The sequence below is a fragment of the Anas acuta genome, chromosome 4 (assembly GCF_963932015.1).
Source record: "Anas acuta chromosome 4, bAnaAcu1.1, whole genome shotgun sequence".
NCBI lineage: Eukaryota > Metazoa > Chordata > Aves > Anseriformes > Anatidae > Anas > Anas acuta.
The window spans coordinates 52,260,786-52,284,463 of NC_088982.1; the positions used below are offsets into that span (position 1 = coordinate 52,260,786).

The 23,678-nt window shown below is 34.1% G+C and overlaps 1 long non-coding RNA gene across 1 annotated transcript in view; it reads left to right on the forward strand.

Annotated features, from left to right (window-relative positions):
* The window catches only part of LOC137856188 (uncharacterized), a 33,769-nt gene extending 24,032 nt beyond the window's left edge, over nucleotides 1-9,737 (forward strand). Inside the window, exons 12-14 of the long non-coding RNA XR_011096275.1 lie at nucleotides 48-125; nucleotides 1,682-3,674; nucleotides 9,054-9,737. This is a non-coding gene — a long non-coding RNA (uncharacterized lncRNA). The remainder of the gene's footprint in view (nucleotides 1-47; nucleotides 126-1,681; nucleotides 3,675-9,053) is intronic.
* Nucleotides 9,738-23,678: the final 13,941 nt, after the last annotated feature.

A 23,678-nucleotide genomic window follows, 5' to 3' on the forward strand; every position in this document is an offset into this window, starting at 1 on the left:
GCTAAATTGCTACTGATCTACCATGTGATCTTACCAATTCCTTCTAGCCTTAAAGCCCATTAATCTGTGAGTGACCTGACTCAGAGTTCACTGGAACCCAGGGGAATCTTCCAATGGTTTCATTGGTATGTATAGATAATAAGCACTTTTTAAAAACAGTAGATTAATTTTGCCAAAAGGGATTCTGTGAGGTGTCAGCTATGAAAGCTGCCATCAAGCATTGTTATGACACTTACAAGGACAAAGTAATAAGCTTTGAAAATTACATCATTTACAATAGATTATTTACTTTTGGCTGTCACTAATGAAAGATTTAGAGCTCTGCCCAAGTTATTTTGCAGAAGAACATTAGGGGTTATGAACTTAAAAGAACCTGTTTTATTAGCAGGCTAATAAGAGATGTACTGTCATGTGCTGTAATGTTTTCCTTGCAGGTAAAGCCTCTACTTTGCTGACAGCATTATATTGAGGAAAAATAAATCTAGCTACTGAAGAGGTTTTCTAAGATGTCTTCACATTTGTAGGGAACAGTGATACAGGAGCAAATTCTAGGCATAAAACCACAAAGGTAATTTCTATTGAGAACAGTATAGTTAGATAAAATAAAATAAAATATTCTTCTGGAAGAAAAGTTAAACCTATTTAATTCCCATCTTTTTCTAAACTAGCATGCTTACTGGTTTTAGTATTTTTTTGTAACTCAGAAGAGAATAGCAGTTTCAAAAATTTAAATTATTTCCTTGACCTAGATAATTTACAGTCCAGTGAATCAATCCAGGAAACATTAGGTTAGACATAAAACAATAATTACCGAAGCAAAATAAATATAGATTCTTGCCAGGATCAACATAATATTTAGAGTGACAACAAGTAATAATGTCCGATTTGCCCAGCAAGGAATAGACTATTCTCAAAGCAAAACAAAACAAAACAAAACAGTTCTCAACAAAAAAAAAAAAATAATAAAAAAAAAAAAATAGTGGTAGATATTTCTACTTTCTTTCAAAAATATTGTGATTTCTCAAACCAGGTAGCCCAATGATCACAAGGACTGGTTTATTTTGTTACCAGTGTGTGCCTCACATTTGACTTGTTTTGGTTTCTAGAAATGAAGCAACTCTCCCTATTTCGGAGTATTTATAAGATGCCTCTCCCATGCAGATTTGTTATTGGTTAGTAATGTACAAACTGACTCTGCACATTTTCTCAAAGTTCAGAAACGGAATGGTCTGTATTTTCTGCTTGGCCATTTATTTTCATAGAAACCACATACACCCTTCTACAAAATTTGTTTAATATCTGCCAAGCTGTTCAAGAGTTTTTAGGAGAAACCAGATGGTCAGAAAAAAAATACACTTACAACACATTCACACACGTCTTGTTTCCATGAAAAATCATGTTAAAAGTTAAATACGTTAAAATTACTTTCTGTTGACCTTCTTTCTCTGACAACTCATTAATCATCTTGATAGTGATTTTATTATTTTATTATCAGTAGATATCATAATTTGACATAAAACAAGGGAATGTTGCTATTTATGTAACTCCCTTCACTGCTCATTTCAGGGTTGCATATGGCCTTGAACACACTAATGATTTTTAAAGAAAAAGTCACTTTATTGCTGTGTTTTAGTTTTTTATTATTATATTAATGCAGATGCTTACCCATGGTTTCTTTCAGATAACTGTACTACATTCAGCATTTAACAGACATCAGGAAAAGAAAGCAATTTTTCTCACAGGCCTTAATGGAGATGCTGTTAGAAAATGTAGAACTTTAATGATGACATGTCAACATAATTCCTAAAATGGGATATGAAGAGACATACAAAGCAAAAAAGAAGTCAAGTGAAACTTGAGTGAAACACAGTCTAAAGCAGAAGGAACAACTTGTCTAGAATAACTCCTGTTTGCTTCATTGGCAGTATGTGAAATAGCCAGCAAATTCTGTGATGCCTCCTTCTTATATTCTTGGCTTGTCACAAAAGCAGTGTGTGAACTGGGTTCCTGGAAATAATTTTTGGGGCTTCAGAAGAAAAAAATTTATTTGTTTTGAAATGTTTTGGTATGATATTTTGTCTTTTGTGTGTGTGTATATATGTGTGTGTGTGTGTGTGTGATTAAAAAGTATTGATTAACTTAAGAAGAGAACTGAAAATTTGTCATTCTGGAGCAATATGTGGCTGCAGTCCTCTGGGATGAGATCTGAGGGCTTTCACACAGGACCTGGCAGTGCTGGGTACAAGAACCTAACAGAAATGAAAGAGACTTGAAGTCTTATTAGCCCAAGTTTCTTCTCAAATATGCCCTTATGCTTCCTCACATGAGAAGTGAGAAGCTTTGTAATGGAACTAAATTACAGAATTTAAGCAGAAAAGCATCAGGTCTGAATTTTAGCATATAGATATTGCTCTGGGATACACTGACTATGCATAGTGAAAATTATCTTCAGAAGAGTCAGTGAATGGCAGCCTCCACTTTAAAATGCATCCCAAGCACCTTGATTCATAAGGTAATTTATTACTAGAAGTCATATTAAAAGGTGCTTTCTGGCAGAGCCAAATACAAAACAGATATAGACCAGGTGCAAATACGGGAAATGTTACAAAGAGAAACTTTTCAGAGCTTCCTGTTCTCTGAGATCTGAAAGAACAAGCTGTAACGCCAACACCTGCCTGGTGCTCTGTGTGTCATCTCAGCAAATTTCCCATCTGTTAAGCACTGAAGCAGAGAAAAAGCTGTTTCAGGCCTGCAACAATGTTTACAGGACTGCTTAGCAGTTTCATATTGTAAAAAGACATTAATCCAGAATGTAATGTTCAGATACATACATGAGATTTGTCAAACATTTCTTAGTATCTTAAATAAATAAATGTTTAGTTTAATCATGGTATCAATCTTAGTATTATTATAAAGGCACAGAATATTGCAAACATTAAAATGGGTAACAATTTCTTTCATTTTAGGATAGGTTAGACAGATTAGTAGCACTAAACAAACCAACAAACAAAACAAAAACAATCAACTAACCAAACAACACAACAACCAACCCAGAAGTCTAAGAAGTCACCACCCCGAGGGTTTCCTGGTAGAACTTTGGTGAGACTCCCCCAAGTGGGAGCTCCATACTGCTGTTACACCTCAGTCACTGATTGTTGTGGGAAGAGAAAGGAATTGGCCTAACAGTGAAATTCCCATTTAAAAACTGATATATTTTCTAGGCAGAATTCACAGGAACCTGGAAATGCTTATTGTGAAAACAGCACCCCTCTTTGGGAAATTTTAGGGACTTTCAAACTTAGTGTAGGTTCTAAGGGTTTTGCTCAAACTTCATTAAGATTTCCTGTGGTTTCTTAGCAGACTTTGGTTTTGCTTCAGCAAAATATACCAAATATTCAGTGAGAACGCCACTCAGCTGGCATACCTAGCTAATTTTGCTGGGAACAAAAACGTTAGAACTATCTGCGATAATAGATAGAACAGATAGAATATTCCCTGCCCTTCCTCCCCCTGCTCTCCCCCAGAAAAAAAAAAAAAAAAAAAAAAAAAGAGTAACAGATATCGTCAAGGTAAAGAATATTTCTTTCTTTTGCAGCCACACCCGGCATACTGTAACCATGACTCAGTCTTGTGTTCATCTTATACTGCAAAGCTATGAGGCTAATTTTGCAAGGGTAAGAATAAATGACCATTCTTTTCTTGTCTGACATCATATCAAGAGACAACAATAAATATGTCCCTTCCAAATACAAATTATATAAAAATAATCTGCAGTACATCTTCTTTCTCAATATGGTTGATTGTAGCTGACGATATGGAGCCAGGCTTTATTTTTATTTGTGGTTGTTTAAGTTTGGAACATATCCAATGACTTCAATAAAGAGATTCTAGATTTACACTTTTTTGGGGCAGAATTTCATTTAAATCTTTATGGTTAAAAAATGCTCACAAGGTTATTACGATTAATGTGGTACAATAAATTCTTAGGTAAAATTTCTGTTCCAACTTAAACTCTTGCAAAACACATGTTACACGTGCCCAAAGTACAATGAGAGTATTAGGGGAATGTAGAATTTTATGCTTATCTTCAGATCTCAAAGAACTGTGAAATTAGTCATATTACCAGAAAACTGTGACTGGTTTGTCAAGTAATTGTAACAGGTCACAACCTTTTCAGCCTCAGGAGCAAAACCAGGGGGTCTTCTTAATATACGTTTAATACACTAAACTATTTGAAACCTTCTAAAGATCAGACCTTCCAAACATTTAGGTATATGCTTAAACTTAAGTAGCTAATCAGTTTCTAGTCAATTCAGTGGAACTACTGTATACTGTTTATTTGTAAACTGAAGTCATTTAAGCAGAGATGACTTCTCTCCTTGCCTTATATTATGTTTTAGTTTGTGTTATGAGGGTAAAAAAGATGTGAAAGGAAGAGAGAAAATCTTTGAACAGTAGAAGAATTATCCTTGGTTAATTAATATCAAGTAGTTCCTTGTGTTTTCAGTCACTTTTTTTTCCTGGGTAAAGCTATATGTGTCACTATTCTGTATCATAAACAGACAGAGTTGGATTTACTTTACATACTCTCTCGATACATCAGAAGTAGTTTACTAGATATTTTAATGAGCATGGTCCACCCAACAAGTGGTGGCAAAATCATCGCTGAGGAAGAGTTTGAAATCCAGCAGAGTGGGATTTCTCTGAAAAGAGAAATTTGATCATCCTTGTGGAGGGGAACTATAGCAGTAAAGGAGGGTGAACAATAAATGCTATGTCTTTAAATAAAGTGGAAACAGACTTTGGGTTTTATGACAAGCTTGGTTTTTCTTTTATTTTTTATTTATTTTTTGATACACACTAGTTTTCTTCTAAGTGTATCTGCTGACTGAACCTTTCCTGATACCCCCAGCTTTTATATATCAGCTGATTTCCAACAGGCATGGGGGGAAATGAGCCTTTTTAGGGAAAGAAAAAACAGAAAATTCATTATGCAAAAATGTTTTCAAATTGTGGTTAGCTCAACCACTTTTCTTGTCATATTTCCTGTAATGTGATACATCCTAGGATTCCTCCAAAACACACATACACACACGTCATGCTAAACTACAAACAAAACAAAACAAAAAACATAGAACTAAATGAGAGATAACTGTTTAATCTATTTATTTTAATCACTTTGCAACATGGTCCATACTAGCTGAAGCCATTCTTTGGAGCTTCACTAAAGTCAGCACAGAGTTCAGGAAAGCGTAGACCTTCAATTCACTTCAGTGGATAAAAATGTACTTATCTCTCATGTTATGATTTATTAAATTGTTGTCACTGGAAAGGAAATATAGATGCATAAATAGTACACCCTTATTCCTTATGAATAATATGTGGAAATGGAAATAAAATAAAACAATATAAGGGACAATAAAATAATGGGAACGTTGTGTTAAACAGTTAACGTCTTTGCCATGTATGAGTGCTTAAATAAACATATAGTAAAACTATTATTCAAACGTTTTTATTTAGATAAAAGATGCATTTATCTTTTGTATATTCATTCAATATAACTCCTTAAAAACAAATATTTTAAAAGCTCTGTTAATTCTTTAAAATAAATATACCAAGAATCTTACTTTAAAATAGAACAGGCTTGTTTTGTTTAAGGCAGTATTGACAACATGAAAAAAAAAACCAGCAACACACAAACATAATGTAATCATTAATCAAAATCTCCTCTTTGTCTCTTTAGCTTACTGAAAGAAAATCAAAGGAATTTGTGTGTTAAGAAAAGAGTATCACAGATCTTTTAAAATCTGTGTTACTTCTGTGTGAAATATTGTCTAAATGAAAAACCCAGCTAATGTTGCAATTTCATCTGAAAAAGCAAAATTGGACCTATTTCAGCAAGATGGAATCAGCTAATATAAACAGTTGCACAAATATTATTCCAGTGCTAGAAAGAAATGTTTTCTATTAGTATGGAAAATTTCCAGATCTCAGTAAGACCAAGGAAGCAGCTTGTTTCCTGAGATGTGAAATAGGAGCTATGCCTCCTCCCCTCTCCCCTTTTCATATAAAAGAAAAACATTAAAGAAATAAAGTTATATTATCTTCTGATTTCTGCCCATTATGAGTTCAGTGATAAAGTGATAAAATATATCATAAATGTGAAATTCATGTTATATCAAATAATAATTAAAAAGTTTTGAGAAAAGAGGACCAAAAGCAATGCAAACTAGAGTATACACAAGCAGTGCCAAGTACAGCAAAGCACATTATAGTCCTATCATAATATGACCATAATGCTTATCTTATTTACATCACTTTACTTTCTTTGTCAGAAGTAGTTGTAAAAGGAAAGCAAAAGAAATTTGTCAGAGATTTCTGGTACTGAGTAAGTGGGTTAGGAAAAGGTCTAGTGATGCTAGTTTAGATCCTAGCCTAGGATTGGTATCACTGTGGATTTATTTTGATTTGCATCCACTCCCCCTTTAGCTATCATGGCTTGTTCTGTAGTGTATTCACTGCATTTTGTAACTCAGCTTCATGGGACATAGATCATAGATCATAGACCCATTGTTTTCCATACTTTCTAACTGCTATGCCTAACTGTTGCACTGCCAGAAATGCAGTGAGACCAAAGAAGTAGTGTTCCAGCCAGAGCTCTTGTGATGAGATTTTGGTTAACAGTACAGATTTTGGTACAGATATTCCAGTCTTGCAGACTCTCAGACAGTTTCTTCCTCATATACGATACCTCTCCCAAATGGAAATTTTCTGATAATTATACATGACTAATTTAAAAAGATAGTATCACAGTACGCTACCTGTGCCATTTCCCATTAAAAATATCTCAGACAAATAATGTCCTCATCGTTAGGCCTGAGGCATACTTCTGACAACCTGTTGATTATAGCTGTGTAGGTTAGGTTAACACTTAACCCATCGGAACTCAGTCTTTATCACTCAGTCCGAGTGTGAATACCATACCTTGAATTGTCACACAGGTCTGTGTTTATGTTTATGTTTATGTTTATGTTTATGTTTATGTTTATGTTTATGTTTATGTTTATGTTTATGTTTATGTTTATGTTTATATCTTTATTTTCTTTTGGCATATTACCCTTTTTATACCTTTGGACATTCTACTCCAGTGAATTCACTAAGACCTTGTGAATTACAGTAGCCTGTGTCAAGTAGAAAAAGTCATTCTTCCTGTCTTGTGAAAAAGTATTCAGGGAAGTAATAAGTACTTTCCAGTTTATGTTATGCAGACACCTCAAAAAGCATTGGCTTTGGCATCTGAACAGTATTTTAGGAATTATCTTTTTCCATATGCGGAATCAAAATATTTAATTCCCTATGACTTCACATCATTCATTTGAAATTGAGTAACAGGTATTTTGTAATTCATGGGAATCCCTTGTCTTTTAAATACATCTTTCAGCAATAATAGGATGTATTCACTTATGTAGCAGAAAATGGACTTAGGAAAATGTGGCACAGCTTTTCAGGCTTCACAAAAGCTAATCACAGGAGTTGCTGATGTTGAAAAAATATGTTGCTTTATACGGTAGTTAATTATAAATTTTATCATGAGATAATAGACTTTTGATTAATTACTCTCTACTCCTGATATAACAATACATTGATTTGCTTGTTCAGTTATACCTACTTAGTCAATAATAAATCATCTGCCCAGTACAAGTTCTTGTGCTTTGGAAGCCTCAATATAACCATGGAAATGATGAAAGATATAGTCATTTGCAACCTACAAGCTGTTTTTTAATAAAATATTATTTTCTACAGACCAAGGTTATTTGAGCATTTCTGGTAATCTGCTTTACAACCTGGCTTCTTTAAGATTTCTTTAAGATCTGCACTGCACAATTTTTGTGCATGTTCCCTGAGTTTCACCTAGTTTGTACACAGTGTAGGGGGTGAAGGTAATAATATAGATCAATGTTTTTAGCATCCTGTAAAGTAGGAGATATACAGTTCATATTATACAGGAGATACAGTTCATCATAATGCAACAACAATGCATCTTTCTCATTTTCTGCTATTGAAATTCTACTGATAAACAGAACCACCAGGTTTCTTCTCAGTTTCAACAGGTTTTTTATTGTTTTATTGAGAGCTCATGATGTCTTGGTCATGTAATAAACAAGTTCCTAAACTGTCCTCACATGTCCAGCTGCACGATGACTGGGCCAGGGAAATTAGTCTTGAAAAGAATACTGCACATCACAAGCAATGTGATGATAGGAAAGTCAGAAAATAAGAAAGTTAAAGCCACGGCTTTATGTCCATTAACTGAACAGCAAGCCCTGCAGTGAGTCCTAGAGCAGTCACACATAACAGAGCACTGCTTCTAGTTGCTGCAGAGCTCCATCATGTTTCTGTGGGTATTGCCAAGTTATCCTGTTATTCCACTGTCGCCTCAGCAGAGCAGTCTTCCCTTGGGTGCCCTCTGTGGTTAGAGTAATTATCCAGAGGATGTTTTGTGAGTTTTTTGTACTATGAACTCTTCGTGTTTGCTACTGTTGAAGTCTTCATCTTTGCTGTCATCTGCCTCGATTCCTGTTTTATTTGCCATCTTTTAGCATTCACTTGAGTTAAATTAATATTTTCTAATTGTATCTTTGCCTTCGTTTCCCTCTGTTTCTGATCATTATCCACCCTGATTGACACTGTAATTATCATGTCCCCAGCTATTATGTGGGTGTCTGTAATAGCTCCACTGTTGTTTTGTTGAAACACTTTCCTCATTGCTCTTATTCCAAAAGCTAGATATTATCTATCTTGTAGATGCCTCAGGAGCTTCAGTCTAGATGATTCCTCATTTAAACAGACTTGCCAATATCAATCTTTTTTTTTTTTTTTTTTTTTTTTTTTTTTTTTTTTTTTTTTGTCTAAAAGAGTAAATACATTTGCACCAAGTAGTCTGTGCTTAACATCTGCTAGTGGAATAATGTGTAGAATAGACCTGTTAAAATGTCTGGAATTAAGATAAATTACACAATTACACTTTTTTTTTTTTTTTTTTTTTTTTTTAGCTATGACTAAGCCTTTGTGGATATGTTCATTTTGGCTGTGACCTTCATCTACTAGATGCTTGGGTACAATTTGGAGACTGTGTCCTGCAAATGAGCCATTTTTCTGGCCAGGCTTGATAAGAGTGACTGACTGATATATACACTCTTCTGGTGTACTTACAGGTCTGTAAGCACATTTTGAATCATAAAATTCAATTTTTGTGTGTGTATGTGTGTGCTGGCTGCCTTAATACCCAACACTTGTATTAAATACATTAGTTTTTAAGTCTTTGTATTTTTTCAGTTTAACAGTAGTACTGGTAACACATGAGAGACAAGAGCTGAAGACTTGACCTTTACTTGTATTAAAGGGACTTAGCTTGGAATTGCCATCTGTTATAACGCCAAAGTAGATGGAACCTAGTATCTCATTCAGAAGTTAAAAACTTAACTTCAGGCCCAGTACCTCTCTTTATTATTAAAATGTGAGAAACTGAGATTTGCTGGGCATACTGAATGTCCTTTCCTACTCAGTATCACTATACTCTCAGTGTAGGATTAATTAAATTCAACTTCATACACACATTTTAAGTATTATCATATAGGTCAACTTAGTTAATCTTTGCATATGGAAGTGTATTTAAATTTTATAATTTTGCAACATGTTACTGTGAAGGCTGAGCAAATCTTGGTACTTAAACACTATAGCACACATGCATTGCTCCTACATATATGTCTGATATACTGATGTCTCATTTATCATGGCTATATCTGCCTTAACAAGTAGCAAATTGCTGAGGATACCCACACTATATACATTTGCTGGGGGAAGACACTAATTCAGGTTAGCTCCAGGCTCCCATGAACTGAATGTCTGCTGTCAGCTGACATGCATTAGGTGAAGTCCCGCACTGCCTCCCAGTCTCATCCAAAACAAGATCAGTTCATGCATTCTGAGACTGCCCTGCAATGCAAATCAGTGTTAAGTAATTGGAGACAGCTGGCACACTTGTTTTATAAGGGCATTTTTGGTCTGAAATAAAATGCTACTTCAGATTTAACCTGTGCCTCTTAAAAGCTGTGATATTCTTTGGGGTACTTTGAGACGATAAGAATTGTACAGATGGAACATGATTTCTGTTCCTGGATCTGTGGCTTGTAAAATCCTGCTAATGACTATTATTTGTTTTCTGACCCAAATCAGTATCTGTGACAGTCTTTTCTAAGGTCTCTAGCTCCCATCTCCTGCTTCACCTTGACTGCATAATTTGTTTTTCCAAATTCATAATTTCTTCGCCTCCTAACTGTGCTGTACATGTCTTACTGCTTTTTTCATATATGTAAAAATTGGTCATCTGTAATTACACTGGAGACGTTATCAACATCAAAGCATATTCATAGCCATTACATGTAACAATAGGTTGTTATGAGCTTTATGAAACTCTGTTTCCTACTTTCCTACTTTATTGTTTCCTGAAGCCTTCAGCTGGTCCAGTCACCTCCACTTCTCTGTAAAATTGCCAATGAGAAATTAAACTGGAAATGGCTTGTAGTTTTTTTTTTTTTTTTTTAACCAACCAACCAACAACAACAACAACAAAAAAACACTGCTTTTAAGTTTATTTGCGTTACTTTTCATTTTATTTTGTCATTTATCTGTAGTCTCAGACAAAATAACCTCTCTTTGCTTTAACCCAACTGGTGTCTCTTCTGACACAATATTGTTTCCCAGCTGTTGACTTCCCATACATCATGAATTCAGCATGAGACCAGGGAGACCAAAGGATGTTGAAAACTCTTGCCAAATACCAGATACTGTACCTGCAGAGCCCCGACTAAGTATGTGTTTCACATGAGAGCTGCTTCCAACTTCTTCCTCTAAAAAAAGCTTGGTTGTGTGAAATGACTAAACAGCATCAGTACAGTAGAAGACACTTGTGTTAACTGAGTTTTGTTGTTGTTGTTGTTGTGTATTTATACGTCTGCATATTGGTACAAAAGAGAAAGTATCAAATACTGTGTTCATGTATTTTTGAAAAAGATGTAGCACACATCATTTCACTCATTTGAAGAGACTCATTGCTGGTGCATGGGTAACTCAGGTAAGCAAAATACATAAACTCAAGTATTTATGGGGTCAGAATCTTAGTGACTATTAAATTAATTGAGGTAGAAACCTGGATAAATGCAATATTTTGGGAAGATTTGGTATACTTCATTAAAGGGAAGTCCTGTATGGCCTGAAGGCCTCTTGAAGATGTTCAAAGGAATCAACAAATGCATAGTTATGGGTGATCATTTACTTGTATCAGTCCAAAGACTTGTAAGGTATCTAAACAGTCATCAAATAAGAGGGAAGGTCTCAAGGGTCATTGATAAATACCTGGTTAAAAATATAATAAAAATAAAATGATATATATATATTTTCTTTATAAGAGAGGTTACCATTGTAGTTCCACTGCAGCTGTGCTCATTCATATATTTAAAAATGATGTAGAAAAGGATATTATCATGGATGAGACCCTTTTAATATTATAATATTTGTGACAGTAGTTGAAGAATGGTTAAAGGACCTTAGAAGCCTAAGTGACTATGTAATGAAGGGGCAGTTGACATATATTATAGATATATACAAAGTGATATACATGAGGAAAAACAATCTTAACTTCACACGTGAACCAGCAGTCTGTTACTTTGCCATTATCACTCACAAATGATCTAGTGGTGCTGTGATAATCAGTTCTGTCAAAACAACAGCTTAACATTCAGCAGTGGACAAAAAGGCATGTTAAGAATTATTACAAAAAGAAGAGCAAAAGCTGAATAAGTGTTTATAAAACTGTAAATAAGTGGTTCACATTCTAGAATATTGTGATTTTTGTCTCTTCTCATGATAGCAGAATATAGATCTACAGTAGCAGTAGTAAAGATACAGAGAACAACATGGACGATCAAAGATATGGAACAGCTTCAACATCAGTAATGTTTAAATTGAATGTTTTTAGCTTCCAAAAGAGAGGGCCGGATAGATGTAAAGCTCTCCAGAATCATAACTATCTTGGAAAGGCTGGAGAGGTAACCTATACGCCATCTCTTTCAGCACAAAAACTTGGAATTAATGAATGAAGCTAGTATGAATTGGTCATGTAGTGGGGAAATACATCTTTTGAAAAATTTTCAATGGATGTTCTATATACAAAAATTTAGTAAGAGCTAAAGCAGGCAACTATAAAGATTCTTAGAAATGCAATGCAAACTGTTGTGAGAGGTTATTAAGTCAACTACATCGGGTTCAAGAACTTCCAAATTCCAAAAACAAAATAGTTGAGGTCAAGAAAGTATTAAATGAAATGCAATCCATGCTTTCCCCATACTTGCTTTTCCCTAGCCATTTCCTTTATCTCTTAGGGTCAGGATATAGGGTTACAAAAATTTCTCTGTTTCCACATTGTTAGTTTTGTGAAGTTCAGTTCTGGTTCATTATTTACTCATATTACCTACTCATTATTTATTTATGTTTATTCTTGTAAATAAAACTAGTTATTGCACCAGTAGTTACTTTATTGAAATTGTTTCATTCTCACGTTCTTAAAAAATTTTACAAAATTCATTCTCTCTCACAAACTAGCAAGCTTCTCCAATAAATGTTTCAAATAAGAAAAGTGTTAAAGAATATTATGTAACTACAGAGGAGTATGGATTAAAACAAAACAAAACAAACAAAAAAAACACTTACTTACACAGTGGAGATTACTACCATTAAAGCAGGCTAATTAAACTTACACATAATAAGTCTATTCAGTAGTTATAGTTTTTTTTTTTTTTTGTGTGTGTGTATAGTTGTTTCTTTTAGGTTTGACTGCTCTGTTCAAGAGCCATGGACAGCGTGTGGTACTGTAAAGCAAAGTACAGAGTTACTTTAAACTTTCAGTCAGAATGTACTGAAGACATGATCTGAGAAGAATTTTGTTATCTGTAAGCAGCACAGAAGTTAACTTGGTTCCACATCAGATTCTCTTGGGAGGGAAAAGGGAGTTGTTAGTATTTACTAAACAGTGTAATTTCAGCCTACCACCAGAGCAGGTATCAGACTTTAAACTCTTACCAACTCTATGCAACCATCACTCCACAAAACATAATTATAAAAACCTTAGCCTGGCTTTCATTATAAAGTATGCTTTTATCTCAGGGTAATTACTACAAGCAAAATGCATGCATTGACAAGGAACTTCAATTTTTACTACCAAGTATATAGATATAAAGAAAACTGTTTCAGATAAAGGCGGAACTGAATAATCTTTGCTGTGATGAGCTTTTACTTCAGGATAGATCTGTAAAACTAGGTGTAAAAATAAAACTAAAATAACAAAGAACAACCATTCCCTAAGTATCCTTTTATGAAATAATAAAGAAGAAAGTTTACACAGACAAAAACACGCACACACACAAATGTATAAAAAAGTAAACAAACAAAAATAACCAAAATATCTCAATAAATTAAACAAAATAGAATTCTGTGAATGTTATATGTTTCTTTTTGAAAATTAACCATATCACCAGCACCCTGACTTTTTAAAAGTAGACTTCTAGCTTCCTTATCAGGAAATACCACTTTATTTGAGAAAATCTTGCAGGATTCAATCAAGAATTATCCTTGAGAAAGGACCTAACCCCCCAATTATGACTGATTTGCATCCCAGCAGTTTGAGATGTTTCCTTCTTTTGTAACACAGATGATAAAGATCCCCAGACTATTCTCAATGTAATCATTAGTAGGCTTCTTTGTTTTCAGATGAGCCCTAATTTAGACCTCAGGTGAACAGATGAGCTATCTCATATATCAGGTTTTCTCCAAAATAATGAAGGTATTCATTACTCAGTTTAGCCACTGTGTGATAAGTAAAATCACCAGTACCTGGTAAAGTCCTAATGAAGATAAGTCAGTTTGTAATTTCAACATGAATTTGGAGATTGAATTTTGCTCCTGCAAAATACGCTGTGTCAAATTACTAATGTGTGAAAGCTGCAAATCGTCTTTGTTAGGATTTAAAAACAAAAACAAAAACAAAAACAAAAACAAAAACATAGCTGAAGGCACACCTACTTGCCCAGTGAAGGTATATCCTGCATAGAAATGCCTCTTGTGGTAGGAAAAGGTTTTGCTAGCTGCAGGCAGACAAGTAAGCAGGCAAAATCAGGTACTCGGAGTTTACAGTCCTTTGAGCTATTTGCCTGCTTCAAATTAGTAGCTGCTAAGTAATTTGTGGCTCGCAGCCTACATTTTGGAATTTGAGGCATCCTCCTCCCCCAGTGGTTTGACAGAGGCAGATATCAAGATCTTTATGAAGATCGATGGTGTCACATAGCCCTGCTAAATTTTTGCTTAAAGAGCTATACAAAGTAGGATTTTGTTTAATTTAGGTAGTTAATTCTTTTCTTTTTTTAGCAAGGGCTTGCTTCTTTTAGTTTGTTTCAGTTTTGTGTATTTGTTTATTTGCTCAAGAGTATGTTTATGTTGTGCTGGAAAGTTTGTGGAAATTTCAAGAGCAAATATAAATAATGCTACAGGGTAGATAAGGAACACCTAAGATTGTTAAGAAAAGTGAAAGAAGCCAGTATCTGAACACCAGCCAGTGGCTTTTCCCTTTATTTTCAATGATAACTGAAAACAAATTTGACAAATGGCAGAATTCCAAATACTGTAATTAATCTAGTATTTTTTTTTCTGATATTTGACATTTTGCAATAACTATTTAGTATAGTGGATGATTTCTCTCTCTATCTCTCTCTTAATGAAAGACCAAAAGCAAACAACTTACAGAAACGTTGAATTTTAATTATCACTATAACCTTTAGTATGACAGACTATTTCTAAAACAGAGGGATCCTTACCTGCTTTTATACAGGTGTTTGGAAAAGTGTCTCACATTATTAGATCAGTAATTGTAGCAAATGTATAACATAGTTAACATTACATCTGCAAAGTAAAATTCTCCATATATTGAAGTTAATTTAATTTACTTCATTCACAACTACAAAATCTTGGAGCAATGTTTTAGCTCTATCACTCTGGGAGGACAGAGAGGCTTCTTAACTGATACAAGAAGACAACAAATGCAGGATACATGGAATCCTTCAAGAAATTATACATTTTCATCAAAAAGCAGTTGTCACACATTTTCTTTTATACAAAATGAGCAATAGTTATTTTTTTGATATCGCTGAAGATATTATAGAAACTGAAATGCTCTTTGCTGTGTGTATTCGATTAAAGTCATTTCCCTGAACAAAGGGATAACTATGTTAAGACTATGAAGTCAAGATCACTTAGTTCTGGTGATGGTGAAACATGGTCTAAGAGAAGTTGCTTGACCTGCTTTGACTTGTGTAGGCTGCAACAAGTTGTTAGTAAACTCTCTAGGTTATCTCATTTTTTTTTTTTGGTTGGTAAAACATGGGTAAAAATAACCACCGTGTTAGGTCTTGGAGAATGCTTGTACAGCAAGGCAATGTGCACAGAATACATCTCTTTGCTCACACTGGTGTTCCTGTCAGATGAATAAGTGAGATAATCACTCAAAATGTACACTGGCTTTGCACATAACACAGTCAAATCATATAATGTGGTAGGTAATATTTTTGCCATTGTGAACATTGACAACTGCCATGTAATTTTTTTTTTTCTTGTACTGAAATGTCAGTTAATGTCAGTGAGGAATAAATCATTCTCCTAATATGTTTTCATGTCTAAGTGATCCACCTACCGGGCCTAGACAAAAGCAAAGGAGAAACTTGTGAGTGAAAAGTCCAACAGTAATGGTCAAAGATATACAGTTTTGCCATGATAAATGTACTAGCATATATCAGAATATGGTGACAGAGGTCTTTTGCAGGAGGGTGGTGGGTACATCCAGAATTAGAGTTATGTAAATTGATTTGACCTTTAAGAGAAAATGAGGCTAAGATAAACCAGAAAGGAGATAAATGTTTTAAAACTAATTGTCTGTCCTTATTTAGAACCAGAACATTTTATTATTAATTTACTTTGGATGCTGAATTGTTATCATGCTGATATGGTATAGATCAATTCTTGTATAAAAATAAGGATGCTCACTTTTTGTTTTGGATTTGCTTTTGTGTGTAAAAGAAAGCTTTAAATTAATCTGACCCTGAATTCCTCTTGTATTTCTTTGAAATTACAAGACTGTTATTTTATGAAGTGAAAATGAAAGGGTTTATTAAAAACAAACAAACAACAACAACAACAAAATGTTTAACCAAAAAATGTAGAAAAGCTCAGTATTTAAATGAAACATCTGAACATATTATTTCCTAGGGTCAAAGTGTCCAGTAAACAGGACTCTTCTATGTAGGAGGCTATGTTTACAGTCACATAGTCATTCTGGGTTGAAAAATGCAGAGTAATTATCTTGCTAAGTGTTATATATCACTTAAGTGGTAGAGCCAATGTTATAAATTAAAGTCCTGTGCACAGAAGCTTCAAAAATGCAGATCATATGATACCCAGTAATTTCATTTAGTTTGTGTAATGGTTAAATTCTAACATGAGACTAAAACACCATAATCTCTGGAAAGAGAAAGAACTGAATTAAATAAAAACTTGCATATAGGTGCATCGATGCTACTCATTCAGCGTGTTCAAGAGATTAATTTATATGGGGCCTGATGCAGTTGTGAACTAGCTTGTTTGTTTTCCTAGTGTTCTCTGTATGCCTTAGTTCAATTTTAATGAGAGATTTGGAGGAAAATGCTCATTTTTAATGATATTTTTGGAACTTCAGAAAGAATTCATGAGGCTTCCTTGTATGGTTTATGATTAAATACCTCAGTAACACATACATTTTTCTTCTTCGGTAAGTTTATATATTGTGTTTTATAGCCAGTATCTAAGACACCATGAAACTTCCATCACTTCTTGGAGCAGAAATAACCCTGCTGAAACAAACCCAGGGGGTGAGGGTGACACTGAAGGTTTTTTTATCTGTAAAACTTTCAAAATATGTACAAAGCTAGAATCTGCAGTGTATCTAATAAAGCCAGATCACAGTCTCACAGTGAATGGACACTTTTTGTTCGGTTATGTTAAATACTGTGTCTCAATATACAGAGATAACCCGTATATGTTTATTTGAGAGGCTAACAGTAGTTTAAGAAGCCCATCATGAAATAATGTAATGCTATGAGAAACAAGTGTGTTTCTGATGCAACATTATACTTAGATCTGCCTTACAAAATAAGAGTTGCTCTCATGTCTAGGGAATATTTAGAAAAGCAAAGTCACAGAAGATATTGTGTAGTTCATTTGGAGCTGTCTGTTTTAAATTGGTAAAAGGTCACACAAAATCAAGATGTAATTTCAGCATGGGGTACTATCTTGTTTTTTTTGTTTGTTTGTTTGTTTGTTTTTTTATATATATATAGTATGTCTCTAGTGCTGTGTATTATTAGTAATAATAAGTAGTGATATGAGCTTTTTTTTTTTCCTTCTTAGCTTGAGTAATATAATTGGACTATATTTATGTGGGATAACTTATATTTTAATTACTAGCACCATCTGAAAAACTTTCCATATACGTTTGATGCAATTTTGCCCAGGCAATCTAGCACTATTACAGGTACACAGATAAATGTGACAATTGTGCTAAAAGTGAGATTTTATTTTAAGGCAATTTGGTACTTACAGATGTTAATGTAGGAAGTGACCTGAGATACTTAAAGAAAGTTTTTTTTTTTTTTTTTTTTTGTATAAATGCTGAACAATAAAATAGAATAATAAATAAAACAAACAAACAAACATGCTTTACCATGAAAATTTTACATGTCTAAAAAAAAATAAATCCTTGTATCAGTCATAACTCCCAAATTTTTCATGCAATGCATACTTAAACCACCAAGTTCCATTCTTTAGTTTCTCTACTAAATTTTCTACTAAAATTTTTGTATGCTTCAAGTGAAACTTGAACAAGTTCACAAAGTAAAAATGGAATATTTACATGCACATTGGTGAAGAGACAATACGCTTTTGTGGTATTAATTTTTCTTTTCATTAATATTGTTTACCCTTTTTGGTAGGGGAATTATGAATTACCATACCCAAATAAAAGTGCTGAATTTTTAAAAAGCAGAATTTGAAGGGGAAAGATTTTTCATTACAATTACCACTGTGGTTGTAAAACCTGAAGTAATCTTGCCTTATGGAGTGCCCAAGCAAAGAAGCGTTTACTATGAAGTATCTTGTATATGTCAGTCTTGTGAAACAAATTAAAATCATACTAAGCTTTCACATTCTTAAACATTTTCAACTAGACCAATTAATTAATTTATCCAGTAATGTCAAATACTTACAGATAACTGTAATGATGAACTCCAAATGGCAAGAGCATAGCATAACAAATCTTGGAGCTGATGATGTGTTGTAGCAATTAGCATATCCTTTTTTTGCGGAACTCAGCAGACACTTGTAGTTATACGTGCTAGTAATTCATCAATTTCGCGTGTGCTTTAACAAGAACTAAATGCAATTTGAATTATATAGTCACTATTATCATGTGATAATTTAGGGAAGTTTTCTCTCCTTTTTTTATTTTTTTATTTTTCAGAGGAAACAAAATTATAAGAGAACATTGTCTTGGAAAAAGGAATATTAAAATAACTTGACTTATTCCTAAGTAAACTGGAAATACTCTTGGCAAGTCTATAGAGTATAAATGTAGCATGTAATGATGATCTTATGCTTCTTGTTTCCATAGCGTACATTAGAATACGAACAAAACTGAGGGCAAAGGGAATTCTAAATTTAACTAGGAGATTGCTTTAGGCTACAGATATATTTATGTTTTAAGTGAGCAGGAGACTACATGAAGCAAGTCTATTTGAAAAATCTTTTGTATACCGTTTTCCTCCTCCATTACAGGAATTTTCAGAGATAGAGTTCCCTGTTCTTTTCTCATAAATAATATGAAATGAACTATTTATTACAGGTAGGAAGGTTCTTTGGTGGCACTGAAGATTGCCTCTAATGTGGTTTTAAGGCTACAGGATCAAATAAGAGTCAGTCCATCTGATAAAAAGCTGACAATGATTTCAATTAAGCAGATCAAATTGGTAAGAAAATGATAAAATGGGGAAAAAAAAATTGTGTGAAGTGATCTCTCTCTCTGATTTGTATATGAATTTTAAGAGTTTTTATAGATAAACAAAATATAAGATGAAGTCAAATTCTTATGTATTAATGGCTAATTCAGTATTTTCTAGAGTAAAAGTTAAAAATAAACAAACAAAAAAAGGGAAATGGTAGGTAAGTGCAAGCTTTCTGCCTGCTCAAGGCAAAAATCTGCATTGCCCAAAGAGAATAGTTCATATCAGTTTTAAAATCCTCGAATGCTGCAGGGCATTTCAGCAGTAAACTTGGTCTCCAATTTTTCTCCCCTATCACAGCAATCCCCTTTCTGGCACTCTGTATTCTGAAGAGTAATTGCCATGAGTGTGAGGAATGAAAGGTTTAAAGCACTATGCCAAATTGGAAAAATAACTTTCAACATTGCATAAGTACTCACATGCAGCCATTTTGAGAAAAATGAGTTTTATGATTTGTTGTTGTTATTGTTGCTTTTGCTGTGAAACACTCCAAAGCATCTCCTTTCATGCAAATTTGAAAGCAGGAATGGCTTTGACATAACTATATTCATGAGACAAATTCACGTTTGAGTGTTGTGGTCTGATAGGTAACATCAGGCTCAGAACACAGCTAAAGTTACTAGGAGAGAAAGAAGAACGAAGGTCACTGGCTCTGATTGCCCTGATAGGGAAGCTGGTATCTGTAACTCTTTTTTTTTTTTTTTTGTACTTTGTGTTTACTGTAGCATCATAAAAAACATTTTGAAGTCACATGTAGTCAATAAGCTTACTGCTGACTATATGTGAAAGAGGAACCAAAAGAAGAATCTGTTCTGACTGTAGGCGGCATAAATTCTACACAGAAAGTTGCCTGATTTCAGTATGTTTTCTGTGCTTTTCTTGGGCAGTGGAGCAGTGCAGTGGTCACAGCATCAAGCCTGCTGGAGTTCAAGTAGTGTTTGGACAGCTCTGTCAGACATATGGTTTGATTTTTGGGTGGTCCTGTGTGGATCCAGGATTTGGACTTGATGATCCTTGTGGGTCCCTTCCAACTCAGGATATTCCATGATTCTGTGATAAAAAATTCATAAATTTAAACCTTAGAGTACATCCAGTGAAGAAAGGGAAAGAAAGTATTTATCGCTAGTAATTGGATAATGGAAGAATTTCAGTCCAGATGTTATAAACTCTATAAAAACAGATGTATTCCTGGGATTTCCATTATTTTCAGCCTGCATTTCTTAAGAACAAGTCATGAGTTTTGACTCCATCCAGTCTGACTCATAACCAAGCACAACAATATTTCCTCAGCACACCTACAGAACTTGTGATTTTCATGTAATTCCCTTCACAATGGGAAGCCACTCCACAGAAATAACTGTGGAATTAAAAGCTACAGAGTTTAGAGGAAATGGGAATGTATGGTGCTCATAAAGATCTTATTGCAGTCTGTTTGCTGAGGCACAAAAAATTAGTGTAATCTGTAGACCCATGGGCCTGAGGATAACTATTCAGTTTAGCTTTCCAGAAAAAGAAAGCATTTAATTTTTTGGCAAATACCCATAAGTACAAGCAACATAACATTACTAAAAAGGAGAACTAGAGCAGAAAACCAGTGAACTTGCTTTTGAATAAAGTCTTGCAGAGCTATAACATAGTCTGTTGTTCTAGGATTTGTTTTGTTGGTTAAATAGGAAAAAAATGCAAATGAATCCACATAAACATACCTTGCTGCATTTAAAAACGTTATTCAAATGTATGGTAACTGTCAATTGAGTCATTAGGAAAAGAAGGAAAGGTTAATTCAGTTTCCTACTTACTGTTTTTTTTTACCAAATGAGCTGTTGAGAGTGGTTGAGAGTACACTCTTGCTGATACCAGCAAGAACAGAAAAGATGGATGAAAGTGGTAAAATGAAATTGTAAATCAGTTTCTTGTGTTTTTATATTACTTAAGAACTTTGGGATGGAGCCAGAAACTGCCTGACTCATTGTAAGGTCCTCTGTTTTGGAGATCCTTTTGTGGAGATCCTTTAGGGATATAGAAATCTCAAGCAATTAAACAAAGTAGTCTGTATGTACTCCTCCTTCCTTTCCTTATGCAGAATAGAAGTTCACCAGTGCCACAGGTATCTTTGGCTATAAGTATTGATCATGAATTTTGAAATATAAGGGTAACTCAGCTAGTCTTTATTTACAGGTAATACACTCACAAATACATGTTTTTGACCTATCTGGAAGAAATTTAGACCTAAAGAATTCTAATTTATTAGAAACATACTAAATGTAAATGAGTGCATTTTGGGGTATAATCCTAGATGCACTACCTCTCATTCATGCTCCTCAGAATCTTGTCGCAGTGAATGCCTAAAAGAGGTTTGAGAAAATTATATTACTTCTCTTGAGAAACAAAATTTTCCACTTTTTTTGAGGTTGTGAATTCAGTTTCTGACCACTGAAACATAACTTTGCCTGCCACAACTGACTTTGGTCAGTTAAAACCAGGAAGGAATGATAAATTCTAAAAGGGAAATAGCTTGTTGAACTGACTTACCTTACTGAGGGGCAGCTGGTATGAGAGAGAGGGCAGGGCTGCATATCTGGGGATCAGGGAGGAGTGGAAGAAGTGAGATCACCATTTTCACAGTCGGTGGGGTTATTGGACTGACCTAGTTTTTGTCACACTGTCTCAGGATTATGCTGTTCTGTGAATCAACACTGATTTCAGTAACTCCATCAACACTATGACTGAACTAATAAACACTAGTATAAATAGACCCCACTTGGCTTTCTTCTGACTAATTGTAAGCCCATGGCAGAGGGGAATTGAACATATTCTCCAAAGCTGGTGCCCTAATGAGTCACTCCTAAATTATACCTTTTAATTTTTTTTTTCCAGGTTATACTGAAGTACACTAGATCCTAACTAGTTCCTGGAAAATATTTGTTCTTGTTTTGCTGTTGTGTTAATATAAAGTAAAAATACTTTAAACAATAATTAACTTCAATAAAAATGCTTAGTGCTGTACACCCAAAGTACATATTTTACATTGCTGTGACAAGGGTTTATGACACTTCATTTCTAGCCAGTGTTTAACATATCTCTATTTACTGTTCACATGCATATATTCAGATCAAATATGACATACTGTCACGAATAAGATACATTATACAGTAACAGGTAGTTTCTATATCCTGGAAATTTTATCTGCACAAACATATGTGTGTGTATGTACATGGACATGTGCATATTCACACCGTAATGGAAGCAATAGAGTGGAAGGAAATTAGTTGGTGAGTGAAATCCCATTCTGTTGCAGACAATCACATAAAGTTCCATAATAGAAGTTCTCTTTTTGAAGGCTGTTACCCTCATTGCTCTCACCAGTAGTCTATTCCAAATCTAGAATGTTCTATAGGTTAGAACATTTTCTTCCATTTTGTAGTCTAAAATACAAATGACTGAATTTATTCTCTTTTTCTGACAGTTTTAAAGTGTCTTTTTTTTTTTTTTTTTTTTTTTTTTTTTGTGTGTGTGTGTGTGTGTGGTTTTTTGTTTATCTCCCACCAGGGCCATAGTGCTTTGCTCAGTTTCTAGAGATCACTCATAAAACTTTGCTGCTTTCTAGATGTACGCTGTCCTAGACTTCTCATATAAAGGGCAAATTTCATATAATTTTTATAATCCTATTCCTTTTCTGAACCTCTTTTATCTTTTTGAATATATGTATTCAGAGCTGTTCCAGGACTGTTCCTATGGAACCTATTCCTTATAAAAGAGTACCTTCTGATGTTTCCTAGGATTCTTTTGGCCTTTTTCTCACCTGCAACATATGGCAATTTAGAGTCTATAATCATCTTAGGTCCTTCTTTTTGTGCATTTCCAGCTGACCTGCTTCCAGTTTACAGCAAACTTGTTTTATACTACTGAATGAAAATCCATTATTCCTTTCTTCTCTGGTACAGAAGATAATTTAGTTCCTTGTTATATAGATATTGGCAACACCTACCAAGTAATTCTGATAAAGGCTAATTTTGTCAGTACGTATTTTTACCGTGGTCTTTGATAAAAATGTTAAACTCCACCATTTTTTTTTTCCTAGCCCTATGGTATTCACTGTACAGTATTCCTGCTATATCTTTTTTGTTTCAACAAATGCTTATCTGTAGGGCAGTGCTGTATTAAGCCAAGATTGATAAGATCTAATTCACCTTTGTCTGGAAGAGTATCTCATCAAATGAATATATCAGAACTCTAGATGTGATTTATCTTTGTTTCTCTATGATTCAATGTATCCTACTCTCTATGCTTATTCTTATGCCTTTAATTTCCCTCTCTAGGGAATCTGCTTTAGATGTATGTATGCTTTTGACAACACTGCAAACCAGCAGTTTTCTAGGCCATCCTTCCTTCCATATTTTTTAAAAATTTAACTATTGCAAATACAATTTTTTGTGGCAGCTTTTGATAACTGTTTGAAACTCTCTGACTTGGAGTAGGACTTCATGT